This window comes from Macrotis lagotis, chromosome 4, assembly GCF_037893015.1.
Source record: "Macrotis lagotis isolate mMagLag1 chromosome 4, bilby.v1.9.chrom.fasta, whole genome shotgun sequence".
In the NCBI taxonomy this organism is placed as follows: domain Eukaryota; kingdom Metazoa; phylum Chordata; class Mammalia; order Peramelemorphia; family Peramelidae; genus Macrotis; species Macrotis lagotis.
The window spans coordinates 94,425,634-94,438,692 of NC_133661.1; the positions used below are offsets into that span (position 1 = coordinate 94,425,634).

Sequence of the window (13,059 nt, forward strand, 5' to 3'; positions counted from 1 at the left end):
TGTTCTTATTGCATGACTTTTTATAACCCCATTTAGGGTTTTCTTGGCAGATATGTTAGAATGCTTTGCCATTTCCTTCTCCATTATATTTTTTAACTGATGAGTGACTGAGGTAAATTGGGTTAAATGACTTGCCCAGCATTATACAGTTAAATATTTGGGGTTGGATTTGAACTCAGGTCTTCTTAATTCCAATCTTCCCATAGTGCCACCCTGGTTTCCCTTAAGGGCGTTTTTTTAGTACCTCTATTCCTGCTCAGAGTCCAAATAATAGGCTAAACAAAGTTTCCCAGAAAGATATGAAAAGAAGTTACAAATTCAATGAAAAGCATAAACCAACCAGGTAATTATTTTATTTAACTGTATAGGCCAAAGAACAATTTGATTCCTTGTTTTCACTTTTTTGATTGATTGTTTGAAACCATAGACTGTCTAATTTTATTTTTAGATTTCTAAACAAGTTCCCAAGTTAGCTATTGGAAAAAATAATGAATTTGATGTTCAAGGACCTGTGTTCAAATTCTGTCTCTGTCATTTTCTATTGTGTGACTTTGAGCAAGTAATTAATCTCTCTGGGACTTCTCAGTTCTTTATTCTGAGATCCTAGGAAATACCTAAGAAAGGTGTTTGTGGCAGATGCAGAACTGGACATTTGTCCATCAGAGTAAGATGATAAGTGATTTTTTTCTTATTTCTTTCAGAGTTTTAGTCTTCATTCAATTTTGGAAAATTGACGTGGGAGTTGGAATTAAACCCTGGCTTCAGTAGAAATTCCAGAAAAGTATAATTCAATTCAACAACAACAACAATAACAACAAATCTCACTTATTCTTTAATGAGGATTATAGATTAGGAATCTGTCCACCCATTAAAATGAATGCTTTTATTTTGATTGACATCTTGAAGAACTTTGGGAAGAAAGATAAACTTTTCAGTTTGGTAAACATGGAGTCTTCATACACTCAGGTTTTTCTTCTTTCATGGGTACATTAATATTTCATTTTGATGCAATCATTCATCACCAAAGTAAAAGAGAGACAAGAGATGAGCCTTACTTCAGCATGACAACTTTCCTTGTCACTAAGGCAAATGTACCATATTTCCCTATGTATAAGACAAACCTTAATTTTGGGGCCCAAAACTTAAAAAGAAATGTATTACATAAAGTTAGTGAACTCACATTTTATTCATCAAGAAATTCAAGGACCTTCTGCTCATAGTTTTCAGGCATCTTTTGGGCAAGTTTGGTGCACGGACGCATGCTTAGTCCATTCCGTTTCGTGAACCTGAAGCACCAGTTGTCTTTTCTTTTGAAATCAGTCAATTCTTTTTCATCACATTTCTTCTGGTTTCCTGATGAACCATCTTTGTGGACATGGGAATTCCAACATGCCCTTTGCTCTACAATCCATCTCTTCAATTCCCTCTCTAACTCAGGCCATTTGGCTGCCTTGGTTCTCATAGCCTTCTTGTGTCATGGTGTCTTCAGTTGGATTTCTTCTTCCATAGCCAGTCTTGGATTGTTTTCTCAGTTGGAGGAGAATCAAGCTTCAGCAAATGTTTAGCAGCACGATGCCCATTCACTTTTGCAAACTAGATCACTTTGAACTTGAATTCAGTACTGCACAAAAATCTTTTCTGAGACATTTCTGGGCAGAAGGTGGCAAAATGTGACCTAATATACTGGTAACAAGTGCAAAACAATGAGCACAAAGACAATAAGTATGGGAAAAGCCGGAAATGCAAGTAAAACAATCTACAACCACTGTATAAGACATTCCCAGTTTTTAGACCCCAGATTTTTTGAAAAAGAGTTGTCTTATACATGGGGAAATATGTTATTGTTCCTTGTCATTGCTGGACAGTAAGTAAAACATCTTTAATTATCAAAAGCTATTAATACCCCCCCCTTCACTTATATTTACCTCCTTAGCTCTTGCTGGAATTTATATCCTCTTTCACAGAATTGGGCTAATTCTGAACTTTCCTGCCTCCATCACTTGATTTTTCTCTTTAGGACAAAGAATGAAAATGCCCCCATCTGGTAGGTTAAACTCTTTCTTAAAAAAAAAAAAGTGCTAACTGATTTACTGTGTTCAATCCACCCAGCAGGATCCTGAGATTTAAAGATTGTTGAATCCTGCTGAAGTTACTGCAGTCTCCAACCTTCACACACTCAGCATCGAAAACATTACTTTTAATTATATTAAGAGAATTGTCCCACAAGTACTTCAGACACGTTTCTATTAACATTTGACAACATCTCAGCAATTGAAATGCATTTAATGAGATTAGAACACTAGATTGGAGCCTTAACAATTTTTGATGAAATTCTATTTTCCTTATTAATGCATTACAGAAGCTCTTCCTTTGCTTGACTCACAACAAGTAATTTCTGGTCTTTTGCTAGTGATATACCCACTGCTGAGGCAGGAGATAATGATTAACGCGTATATGTTTATGTTATTTTAGTAGAAAATCCATGTGCCATTGGTAATGAATTGAAGGTTAAGTGACAATTTTTCTTTACAACCACTCATGTCCTACAGTCTGTGAACTGAAAACTAGATTAACCTTTAATTACCCTCAATGATCTCTCAACCCTGAGACAACATTACCACTCCTACCAGTGGTATTTGCATATACAATTTAATGAGAGAAACATCTGTTTGCATATTTGGTATCATTAATATTATGCAGATGAGTAGATATTCACAATGTGATAGGCATTTGTGCTAACGTCTCATTTTCTTTTTATTTCCAGGCTTTCTTCCTCCACCCACTGATTTGGTCTGACTTGTATTAATTAGAACAAGAGCTGACTGGAGCCAACAGCCCTGCATACAGAATGCACAAATACTGTGTTATCAGAATAGCAGTAAAGTGATGCTGTGTTGGGCTGGGCGCCTTGTTAAACATACATTTCACAGACCTCATAGAAGGGTGGTTTTTTTTCCATGTTTTTTTTCCTAAACAAAAATAGTTGAGCCCTCTTCTTTCCAATGTTAATTTATTTTAAAGTGATAATACTATTACTTATTTATCTTTGTAGATTCTCACAACTATCCAGTAGTTTTCTTCACTATTAGTGACAAGGACCAAAGCAGAGTTTAGAGATCATTTATTTCAATTGACTCATTTTAGAGAAGAGGCCATGAGACCCACAAGTGTCTCTCCCAAAGTGACATATCTAGGAAATGATCAAACTGTTGCCATTCACTATACCATGCTGAATCTTTATAGTAATCTCATTTCAAGCTATTTGGCTGTAGGAATGAACATTTCTGTCATATAGATGCATGGTGAATCTACATGTCTTTGCAGTCCAGTGGTCATTTTTAATTGGGGGGGGGGGTAAACCATATTGTACATTTATATTGCTAGACACCAGAGATATGGATATAGTGCCTTTGATACTTTCTATCTATATGATCATGGACAGATGACTTAAATTCTTGAGTCTGAATTTCCTCATCTATAACATAGAGAAAATAATATCAGAGCACCTTCTTCTCAAGGAAGCCCAGATGAACTAATGTGTATAAAGCACAGCACATGGTTATTATTGTTGGTGTATATGTTATTGTGAGTCATATTTATATATTAACTAATTCTTTTTTTGTTACAATTCAAAGATATAAGAATTCTTCATTATCATCAAGACTTAAAGATCTAGATATATTTTTAAAGATAATTCTTCTCAATTTTATTAATTAATAAAGACATACATTTTTAAGTCCTAAATGCTAACTATCATGTATTTTCAGCCACTAATGTTGAGCCGATTGGTACTTTAGTAGATTCACTGGGAATCATTTTAGCACATCAACTCTAGGAACAGGTCTTCCAGTCAAGATGAAGGAAACAAACATGGCATGATGAAAAGAGCTTTGAGGAACAAGCTCAGTAGCACAATGAATAAAGCATAGGTACTGAAATCAGGAGGATCCTTCAAATCCAGTCTCAGACACTTACTAGCTGTATGACCCTGGGCAACTCACTTAATAGAAAGAAAAGAGAAAGAATACTGAACTAGAATTTAAAAAGTATGATTTCAGGACTCCACTCAGCCACTTATTGGCAGTCTTACCTTAGACAAGTCACTTATTTTCAGAACCTCACTTTCCTTATCTGCAAAATAAGGGAGAGGAATTCACTATATAATCTCTAAGGAAGTAGTGTTAAATAGAAACTGGATCACTAAACTGTTTATAAGGATATTTATGAGGTGTATTTTGACTTAGAAAAGTATATATTAGCATTATTTTTGTTCTATTGTATTTCATCTATTTTATTTTTTTTCTTTGAAATAGCACTTTATTTCTGAGCAATGAGTAATATTTAAAATTTATTTCTTCTTGGATTGCTGAGGTGCATTAAATTAAAAGAAGATAATATCTCCATCTTCAACTATGTAATTTCTACCTTGTTGTCTGTATTTCCCAGCAGCCTTGACAGCATTTTCTGAACCTTCTTCTTTAAAATCTTCATATTTCATTACTTCAGCCATAATGAATCCCTTTTCAAAATCGGTGTGAATCTTTCCTGCTGCCTGAGGAGCCTTTCCTGATGGTCCATGCACCTACTTCATCTGGGCCTGCAGTGAAAAAGTATTCTAGTTGGAGAGCTGCATATCCAGCCTTAATGATCTTTGGCAAAGCACTTTGTGTCACGTTCTCTTCCAGATACTTCTGTTTCTCCTCTGCACTCATTTCTTGCAACTTGAGTTCCAAGGCCCCACTAAAAGGAATGACCAAGGCACCTGGGTCATGCTTGTCTACCCACTCTTTAATTTTTATCAACCATTTGTTTTTCTTTCTAATGTAGTCCTTTTCTGAAAGGTTAACCAAGTAGATCATTGGTTTTGATGTCAGAAACAAGTGTTTATTCAACACTTCAATCTCTTTGTCATTCCAATCATGATAGAAGTGTACAGGTTTCTTTTCATCTATAACCCAAGTTTTTATTTTGCACATTGTATCGTATTCAGGTTTTAATTTCTTGTCTCCTCCTCTCACAGCAACCTTTTCTAGTTTATCTACTATGGGCATAATCATTTCCTCATCTTTAAGTCAAAGCTCTTCATGTATTATTTCTATGTCTCGAACAGGATCCACACTTCCTTCAATGTGAGTGATTTCATCATCTTCAAATGATTGCATTAGATGAAAGATTCCATCGCAGGTGCTTATATGAGACAAAAAGGCATTTCCTAGTCCCTGTCCAGCATGAGCTCCTTTCACAAGGCCAGCAGTATCGACTACATTCAAAAAAGGCTGGAATTTTGCTTGGAGGTTTGTGATATTGGCACAAAAAATCAAATCTATCATCTGGTACAGGTACTCGACTCTCATTAGGATCAATAGTGCAGAATGGGAAATTTTCTGCTGCTGCCTGACTCTTTGTTAGAACATTGAAGAATGTAGATTTCCCAACATTTGGTAATCCAACAATACCAATTTTCAATGAAGTCCCAAATCTTCCAATGATTGGATATGGTTTAATTCCATTACCACCCTTTTTGGGGGGCATCTTGCTGAGGCGATGGCTGTGACACAGATCCCTGGCGTGTGGGGAGATGGCAGCTGATGGGAGCGAGAGGAAGGCAGAGCGGAGCATATTTCATCTATTTTACTAAAAATTTCTCAATTATTTTTTAATCTGGTCCAGACCCACATAGGTGGTTGGGGACCTCTGCTGTAAGGTCCCTTCCAGCTTTGAGAGTATATTCATTGCTTTCCATTAGTGAGAACAACCCCACTAATTCAGACTTAGTAATAATCTATCTAAAGCAGTGAAAAAAGTCTGAATCACAAAATAAATTTTTCTTAGGTTTTTGCAAGGCAATGGGGTTAAGTGACTTGTCCAAGGTCACACAGCTAGGTAATTAGTAAGTGTCCGAAGCTGGATTTGAACTCAGGTCCTCCTGACTCCAGGGCTGGTGCTCTATTCACTGCACCACCTAGCTGCCCCCAAATAATTTTTTTAAAAAAGGATTCAATTGTATTAGTTTCCAGTGTATTCAACAAATAAATTAGGCTGTATTATTTAATGGAACTCATTAGAGTACCCATTTAAATGAAAAGTAAGCATGTTTTATAATTTATGAATTAATGTTCCTATAATTTTTAAAATAAAATTTATTATTCCTGAAGTATTTTCATCATTCCCTCTATAATCTTATTTATTCTATTAACTTTTATTTCCTAGAATTGAACTATCTGCTACAGTACAGAGGAACTGAACTTTGTATGAGAGGAAGGAATAGTCACACTGATGTATGGTTCTGTAAGTCATTCAAGTAAATATCACCAGTTATTTCAACTCTCTGGGCTTTTCTTCATCTATTAAATGAGAGAATTGGACAGGGTGGGTTCAAATTCAATTTAATTTAACAGATGTTTATCAAGTCCTATGTATGAAGTACTATACTAGATAATAGAATTGTCCAATGCTAACACTCTGTATAGAAGTAAAAGAAAACCAATACTACAAAGTTTAAAATTATCACAATTTTCAAATAAGTTGAGTTCAAATCAATAAGATTTTGTTTACTATTTTTCTAAAGAAACAAATAGAACATGATAGATCATTTCACTTGCATTTACTAAGTACCTTCTGTATGTATGATACTTTTACTTCCATCCGTATTACATTTCTAGGTAGTATAAGACCCGTCAATCATTTTGTGAAATTATTTTGGGCATGTCCCCTCTTTACTATTGTCTTAAAGGCAGCCTGGAAAGTTGAAATTGGCTTTCAGCTCTATGGAGACCTATCTTTAATTGAAGCCACAGAATATTCTTTATTTTTCCTTTATATCATGGCCCTTGCCTGATTAGAGTCTTCATTGTGCTTTTGTCTGTGCTCTAGAATGCAAGCTCTGGCATGCATTGATTTGTGGGAAATAAAAACATTCCATTTAAGCTATGAAAGGAAACCATATGTTATAAGACATGGTGACTAACTGGGCAGCTAAATGAAGAGAATGGACTTCTGTAAGAGAATGAGAATATTTGTGATTGCTATAGGGAAGGCAAATAGGTGAATCCTATTATCTGGGAGCAAGGAAAAATCTACCTCCAACTTGGTAAGAGGAGAAAAAAATGGCAAGAGACCGGCCCTAGGAAAATACTGGATCAGTACTTACAAAGAATAAACCATTTTTAAAAATACCTTCCTTTAAATGAGAAACCTCTGGTTTCTGGATAAGAGATCACTTTGGTATCTTTTCAAGAACAACAATGCTTCAAGCTTCCTTATCTCAGTTTACTTTTTTTTTAAAAAATAGGGTTAATGCCTATCATTTAGATTTTTTTTTTTTGTGCAAATCACATGTAAAATTTGCCAAAGTATGATGGGCATGTAAGGTGCCATCTTTTGTTGTTGTTCAGGCATTTTTTGTTGTTGTTGTATTTGACTCTGTGATCCATATGGGATTTTCTTGGTAAAATTACTGGAGTATTTGCCATTTCCTTCTCCAACTCATCTTACAGATGAGATTTAGGCAAACAAGATTAAGTGATTTGCCCAGGATCATGCAGCTAGGAAGTGTCTGAGATTAGATTTGACCTTGGGAAGATGAGTCTTCCTGACTCCAGACCCTCTAGTAGCCTGAGGGTATCATTACTTTAACTTATTCAGCTGATCAGAAAGGCATAATATGGGGAGATGACTTTAAGAATTAAAAAGGACAGAGTTCAAATCTCATCTCTGACACCTCTTGGTTCTGTCATCCTAGGCAAGTCAGTTAATTTCTCAGTATTCTAAGCGACTTTCTTAGAATATAACTTCCACATTTCTAGAAAGTTCCCTCATCTAGTAGTTCCCTGTTCCTACTGAGGAAAACATCTTTATACTAGGTAATTTGGTTTCAGTATATTTTGGTTTCAGGACAATACCAGTTTTACTGAAAGGTTAATGCATATGCATAACTAGTCTTTTCTTCCTTACTGGGATAAAGCATTGTTTGTATCATAAAACCAAAAAAAAAAAAAAATCCCTGTTGACTGATAAAAAGTTTGAAGTGACTGATTGAAACCCTCTTTTATAAGGGTCAACTTTGCCTTTTCCTTTTCCAAATCATCCTCTACACAGTCACCAAAATGATATTCTAAAACCTAGATATGACTATGTCACTCTTCTACTCAAACTTCTTCAGTGGCTCCATTATCTCTAGGATAAAAGGGTACAAAATATCCTTGAAGGGCTTTTAAAACTCTCCAAAGTGTGGTTTCACCTACCTTTGAATCTTATTTTATATTACTCCCCTTTATATGTTCTTCATTCCAATCAAACTGGGCTACTACTATTTCCTGTATTTGATAGCCCATCTCCAACACTTGTATGTTTGCACAAGCTGACTGCTATGTTAGGATTGTGTTCCCTCCCTACACTTTAAAGTATTTAATTTCTTTTAAAGGATTGTGTTAAGATTCCACATTCTACATAAGACCTTTCCTGACATCACCATTTCCCCAGGTTACAATTGCTTTCTACCCCTTAAAATGGCATTGTATGCACTTTGTGTTTACTTATCTCTATACAAGTCATATCTCCCTACCCCCTTCCCCAATAACATACAAACTCCTTGAAAGTCAGGGATATTTCATTTTTTTTCCCTTTGTATCTGAAGTATCTAGCATAGTGCCAAGCAATAGTAGGTTTTTAATAAATGTTTGTTGAATTGAATCGAGCTGAATGCCATTAGGATTTCCAAAATAGGGAGTGCTAATTTTGATTGCTTCCTAACTTGGAATTATCTTTAACTCTCCACTCTCTCTCACAATAAAAATCTAATTAGTTGCCCATTTTGTCAATTCTAGTTCTACAACATCTCTCTGTTGCCTCTTCTCTATATAAATGACCATCACTCTAGTCTGAATACATTATCTACTGCCTGCAATAAAGCAATGATCTCCTAATTGGATATCTGGCTTCTGGTCCCTTCCTTCCTTCAATCCATCCTCCATACAAATGCCAAAATAATCTGCTTAAATCAAAAATCTAATGATGGCACTCTTCAAGAATCCTCAGAAGCTCCCTATTGCTTGGGATAAAACACAACTTACTCAGCTGGCATTTAAACCCATACAAAATTCAAGTGCACCCTTTCTTTTCTTTGTATTTAATTTTTCTTGTTTATTATGAACTTGAACATTTTGATATTCAAAGAAGAAAAAAATTGTACACAAAGCTGTAAATTTCTGTTACTTTTGGTTTTTACAAGTGCATATTAAATTTAACCTGCTCTGTTTATCTCTATTCCTTCCTAAACTTCCTTCTTTTTGCTGAATATTTCAAAAATATTTTAGTGATGGCCTTATTGATAGTCTCATTTTTTCTTTTTCTTTTTTTCATCTCTATTACTGTTCACCAACTCCCCACCCCCTACCCCAATGCCAATTCTCCCTTAATAAATAAATATCATCAAAAAGAAAAAACCTCTCTGACCGCTCTGGAGCATGTTCCAGTTTGTATCTCTCATCCATCATCTCAGTGCCAAGAAGTAAGGCATGTTGTATACTCTGTCTTTTTCTGAAGCTGATTAGTCACTGAAGCAATTAGGGTTCTAATTTTTTCAATGTTGTTTTCCTTTATATTGTTATGGTCATTTTAAAAATGGCTCTGACAGGGGAGGCTAGGTGGCACAGTGGATAGAGCACCAGTCCTGGAGTCAGGAGTGCCTGAGTTCAAATCCAGCCTCAGACACTTAATAATTACCTAGCTGTGTGGCCTTGGGCAAGCGACTTAACCCCATTGCCTTGCAAAAAAAAAAATTATTTTAGGGACAGCTAGGTGGCACAATGGATAAATCACCAGCCCTGGAGTCAGGAGTACCTGGGTTCAAATCCGGTCTCAGACACTTAATAACTACCTAGCCATGTGGCCTTGGGCAAGCCACTTAACCCCATTGCCTAGCAAACACCTAGAAAAAAAAATGGCTCTGGCTCTCTTGTTCTTATTTCTTTGAACTTGTCATTTTCACCATTTCTTACATCCAAATAATATTTCTTTATTTTCATATTCTACAATTTGTTGTCCAATTGATGGACACACACTTGTTTCCAATCCTTTGCTACAACAAGGAGTGCTGTTATACATCTTTTTATGCATGCTGGGTCTTTCTCACTATCTTTTACCTCTTTGGGACTATATGCCAGATAGTCAGTGAATTAACATTTATGAAGCACTGTACAACATGAAGATGATACAAGAAAGGCAAAAAAGAATCCCTGTTCTCTACAAGTTCACAGTCTAGGAATAATATTTGTAGGTATTCAAGTTTAGGTGGTCCAGTGGATAGATTACTGACCTTGTCAAAAGTTTGAATCCTGTGCAGACACTTGCCACTTACTAGCTGTGTGACCTTGAATAAGTCACTTTATCCTCATTGCCTTGCCTCCTGGGCCATCTCCAGTCATCCTGATTCATATCTGACCACTGGATCCAGATGGTTCTGGAGGAGACAATGAGACTGGTGATTTAACACGGCCTCTCTCACTCAGATCCAATTCATGTGCTTGTCATGACATCACCTCCCTGATGTCATGAAATTCTTGGAAAATGAAGGACAAACTATTCATTTAGTGAAGGGGGAATGGAAAGGGTCTTAGTTTTTCCTAATGATTATATTAATTCACTAGTGTGTCTGTCTTTCCATAGTCCAAACAACAATCATCGCTTTCCTATTTTTTTGTTGTTTGAAATATTTTTTCCCTTTGGTTGTTACTGGTTTCCCTTTCCACACTCTTCCTCCCCTCCACCCTCAAGATTCTCCTTTACTCATTTTTCATGCTAACCAAACTTATTTATAAGTTTATCTTTGAATCTGACATTCCTTTTCTAGGTTCCATGCCTTCTCTTTGGTTCTTCCCTCATGTGTTCTCCCTCCTCACTTTTGCCTTATTGGGATATCTTGAATCTTTCAAAACTCACCTCAGGTCCTGTACCTACCACTTCCCACCCACCTCAATGGTTAGTGCTCTCTCTCCAACTGCTCCCTCATAGCAAATCATCATCATCATCATCATCTTTTTGTATTTCCTTATATGTTTTGATGGGGTTTTTTTTTTGTTGTTGTTCTTTCTTGAAGAAGATCAAGACATCAGGGAAGTGATGCCATGACAAGCACATGAATTAGATCTGAGTGAGAGGGGCTGTGCTAAGTCATCAGTCTCACTGTCTCCTCCAAAATCATCTGGATCCAGTGGTCAGATATGAATTAGGACTACTGGAGATGGCCCTGGAGGCAAGGCAGTCAGGGTTAAGTGACTTGCTCAAAGTCACACAGCTAGTAGGTATCAAATGTCAGAGGCTGAAATCCAATTCCTGTCTTCCTGACTCCAAGACCAGAGACCTATCTACTGTATATCTACCTGCCCTTTCCTTTATAAACCCCCAGTAAAAGATAAGTTCCTGGAAGGCAGTGATGCAGGGGAAAGATGAAGAGAATTGTGAATGTAGAAACTGTGTGGAGATGTAAATTGATTACCACCTACTCTTGAGATGTAAATTGACTGCATGGAAAAGATATAGAGAATTATGATTGTAACGGAAACAAAATTTGTAATCTTAAAGGCTGCTTATCTTGTCAAATTGGATGGAGATCGCTTAATGTAAAATTTGTGTGCTGATCTCCTTAGGCTTCACCTTCTACCTAATTCAAGGTCCAGTAAGGGGAAGGTAGTTCACCTTTTGCCCTCTGGATGAGAGGCAAGACATAAAAACCTGGGTTGAATTCTGCTCAGGGCCATCAGTCTTCTCTGACCTGCTGGTCCAGATGCTTGGCTGTTCTCTCTCTCTCTCTCTCTCTCTCTCTCTCTCTCTCTCTCTCTCTCTCTCTCTCTCTCTCTACCTACCTACCTATCCCTTCCTATGTGTTGTAACTTCTTTTAATAAATTTTTGTTTTATTTTCATACTTACTTTCCTGAGTCTGAATAATGATTCCCATGGGCAGAACTGAATTGAAGTAGCCAGGGACTACAGACATATTGTCTTTATATCTCTAGTGTCCTAGGCTTTGCACATAGTCATCTTTTCATAATGTCTTTCCTTTCCTTTCCTTTCCTTTCCTTTCCTTTCCTTTCCTTTCCTTTCCTTTCCTTTCCTTTCCTTTCCTTTCCTTTCCTTTCCTTTCCTTTCCTTTCCTTTCCTTTCCTTTCCTTTCCTTTCTTCCTTTCCTTTCCTTTCCTTTCCTTTCCTTTCCTTTCCTTTCCTTTCCTTTCCTTTCCTTTCCTTTCCTTTCCTTTCCTTTCCTTTCCTTTCCTTTCCTTTCCTTTCCTTTCCTTTCCTTTCCTTTCCTTTCCTTTCCTTTCCTTTCCTTTTTTCTCCTCTTTTTCTCTTTCTCTTCCTTCCTTCCTTCCTCCCTTTCTTTCTTTCTTTCTTTCTTTCTTTCTTTCTTTCTTTCTTTCTTTCTTTCTTTCTTTCTTTCTTTCTTTCTTTTTCTCTCCTTCCTCTTTCCCTTCCTTCCTTTTTTCTTTTTAGACTTAAAACCTTAATAACAATTGTTTGTGAATCTGAAGGTTCATTTGAACTTTGGAGCTCAGCAGGCACAGTGTTATTTGGTCATGCTTCACTTGGTAAACTGGGTAGAAAAATGCACCAAACAAGGAAAGATCTTTGTAATAATTGTAATGTCAACGTTTGAATGCACTGCCACTGGTCTGACAACCTGGGTTTCTAAAAGACACGTAATTATGCTGGTGTCGGTACAAATAAAAAAGGGGGCACGGAATGTCTCGGTCTCTGGTCTTTAAAAATTGCCATTAAAAAAATCATACTTTATTTTAATTCAAGGACATTTTTATACCTCAGTAATAAATTACCATTTCAAAAGTACTTTAACCTGCTGAGATGGTTCATTCCACTAATATGGGCAACACCATGGCCTCGAATAATTAGTGTAAATTGCCTTTGAATAATACAGAGCTGGGAACAACGTTAACTTGCTAGTTCTTAATGCTCCTTGCAATACAGGATGAAGAGTCCTTAATGGGGCCTGGAAAAACAACTAATACCTATAAATCAAAGAAGAAAAGCCGTTTTTTTGATGCATT

General features: G+C 36.4%; 1 pseudogene; it reads right to left on the bottom strand.

Moving 5' to 3' along the window:
• Positions 1–4,348: 4,348 nt before the first annotated feature.
• LOC141519958 (obg-like ATPase 1 pseudogene) lies at positions 4,349–5,535 on the bottom strand (annotated as a pseudogene).
• Positions 5,536–13,059: the final 7,524 nt, after the last annotated feature.